This window comes from Belonocnema kinseyi, chromosome 5, assembly GCF_010883055.1.
Source record: "Belonocnema kinseyi isolate 2016_QV_RU_SX_M_011 chromosome 5, B_treatae_v1, whole genome shotgun sequence".
In the NCBI taxonomy this organism is placed as follows: domain Eukaryota; kingdom Metazoa; phylum Arthropoda; class Insecta; order Hymenoptera; family Cynipidae; genus Belonocnema; species Belonocnema kinseyi.
The window spans coordinates 33,737,090-33,739,983 of record NC_046661.1 but is presented as its reverse complement, the minus strand read 5'-3'; the positions used below and the strand labels follow the sequence as shown (position 1 = coordinate 33,739,983).

At 41.3% G+C, this 2,894-nt stretch overlaps 1 protein-coding gene across 4 annotated transcripts in view; it reads left to right on the top strand.

Moving 5' to 3' along the window:
- Positions 1-2,894, top strand: part of LOC117172379 (THO complex subunit 2) — a 64,457-nt gene that overhangs the window by 27,991 nt on the left and 33,572 nt on the right. The gene's annotated exons all lie outside the window — the stretch shown is intronic.

Here is a 2,894-nt window from a genome sequence, read left to right as displayed (position 1 = left end):
GTCGTGATTCAGTCGCTCCGTCCACCCAAAGGTCACGAGATCCCGCCGATCCATCGCATTGAATCAATTTTCATTGGCTCCCCCAGCTCTAGATTGGTCGGCTTTGTTGGCCGACCCATTGTCGGGAGCCCTGCGCGTTCTGGTGTTTTAAACCGCACTTACTACAACTATGTTTGGTGTTGTCATTGTTGTTCCCACGAGAAGCTAGGGAAAGGAGTTCGTCCATCCTTGTAGAGCTCAGCATGCAAGGATAAGGCTGCGTACTCTGAGAGGTCGCCCGGTATCCCAGAGTCACCGTTCTAGACATCTCACCCAGGTGCCATTCAGCTTTCGGCACGGTTCTCACACCTCCGCTTGGGGGTTAATTCCTTCGGGGCCACCCCTAGACAATTGTCCGCGACTGCCTATTTATTTTTGTAACCATATTCAGCAGAAACCCTTGGTACAGGGACCCTCTATCCGCAACCCGAGGACGCGTTCGGTGGCTTTGCCATAGTACCTTCGGTTTGATTCTAGAGGAATCAAAACCGAACCGAATGGGGGTTCGTTCGGTTCGTCCGTTCTTACAATATTATATATATTATATATAATATATATATATTAGGGTGGCCCAAAAAATCACATTTGAGAAATTTTAACGGGCTTGTTGGCCAAATCGTTCTAGTAGGCAAAAAAATGTATGCCTATTTTTTTATTTTCGAAAAAAAATGTTTTTAGAACTCGCTCTGGCCATTTTTATATCTTATGGAGTTTAACATGTAAAATCTTTCCAATTTTTATTTCTTCGATTTTGGATAGGAAATTATAAGCCAATTTATTTGATATTTAATATACTTGTTCACTTTCAATGAACATTGCATTTATCGCCATTTTATATCTCAGAAATATTATGCAAAAGTTTTGGGCATGTCAAAAATGGCATAAAATGGCAGTTTTTGGAGGCTCATTGTGACCCTCCGATATACTTGTGTTGCGGTGACTGACAATGAGGTGAATGGACGAGTGATAATAAGTTAATAAATCTATAGCTGCACTCTGGGTTAAACCTGTAGCTGGTGTAAGGATTTCTTTACTTCAAATCAGGAAACTTTGAAGCCTCAGAGCGAGTTCTAAAAATATTTTGTTTTGAAAATAAAAAAATAGGGATATATTTATTTGCCTGCGAGAACGACTTGGCCAACAAGCCCGTTAAAATTTCTCAAATGTGATTTTTTGGGCCACCCTAATATATATATATAGTTGTAGTAAGTGCGGTTCAAAACAACAGAACGCGCAGGGCTACCGACAATGGGTCGGCCAACAATGCCGACCAATCTAGAGCTGGGGGAGCCAATGAAAATGGATTCAATGCGATGGATCGGCGGGATTTCGCGACCTTTGGGTGGGCGGAGCGACTGAATCACGACTTGCTAGAGTGCTACGATACGAGTGTGACCCTGAACGGGCTTACATGGCACGGCTGCATGCTCTGTGGTGCGAGAAACACCAGGAGCTATCGCAGCAACGTCTGCGAAACCATGCTGAACTACTACGAAAAAGGGGCTATGTAAGCGGAACGCCTACTCTCCCACAGATAGAACAATCCGGCAACAGAGAAAAAGAGGCGACACTAAGACCAACCGCGGGCAGGCATCCAATAGAGGAAGAGCGATGCTTTATGACCCGGAGAAACATCAACACCAAGGTTTCTCTCAAGCCTAAAGATCTGGCTGAAATGGATGACGAGCTGCTTGGACATTTTCCCGGAGAACCCGACCTCTGGGATATCAATTATTGTGTGTATAATGCAGCGAGAGCTTTGGCCGATGCGAACCGTAAAACAAAACCAACGGTTGATCATAAGACCAAAAGACGAATGCATCAACAATATGCTAAAACACTTGCGGGACAAATGCAGAAGAAGGTAGTCCTTGGGTCACTCCGTGGTCTTAGGGTGCACGAGGCTTTTGCTGGATCGTCGTATTGATTCCTTTACAGATTGTAACCACCTATCTCACGGTCGTGAGACGTGGTTGTGGCTAAAATTTTACTGCGATTTCGCTGGGAGCGGATGCAATTTTCCAGATTAGCACCCACTCCCGTGGAAATCCTGCGGTTGTCCTTATGTCAAATTTTTAAATATATATAGGAGAGTACCCTAATATGAGACACCAACTCTGTTTGGCGTGATTGTGGGAATTCTGTGAACTGAATTTAAAAGTAATATAGGTCATTTTAAAGGAAATTTAGTTCGTCATAAGAAGCTCAAATAAAAAAAAAATTTTATGCTGAAAATACAAAAAATGTAAAAAAGTGCTTTTTCCAAACTCGTCAAACTATTCTCATAATATGAGATACCCCAGGAAATAGCTAATAAAATGCAAAATAAAGTATAATTTTTAATGAAAAACTTCATTCTATGTTTCCGAAGTATAAATTTACTGCTATTTAGATATATTTAGTTTTTGCACTAGTCACAAACACTTTTGCAACCAATTTCCCCCGCGCAGCCACAGTGTTATAAAAACCACAAGTATCTTATAACGAGAACCACACCATGCAACTATGCACTTGGTATGTCTGACCTTTACAATTAAAAACTTCAACACTATCGATATTTTCCTACTTAGTTATTCAACCCTTATCACTCCAGACAAACTTTACTGCTAAATACATATTTAATGAATAATAAATAGGGTTTAAAGAATTCCCTTCCAAGAACTCGACCACCATCAATTTCACAAAAAGTTCGCCTATAATCTTTAGAAGTCCAATGAAAAATGGACTATACCACGAAATTACTCTTTCATCAAGGGCTACAAGTTAGTGGTAGAACCAACAGAGTGGGTCTCTTAGTTTAGCTGACACCCTGCTTTCTCATATTACGAGAATTTATCTTATTCGAGTACTCTCCT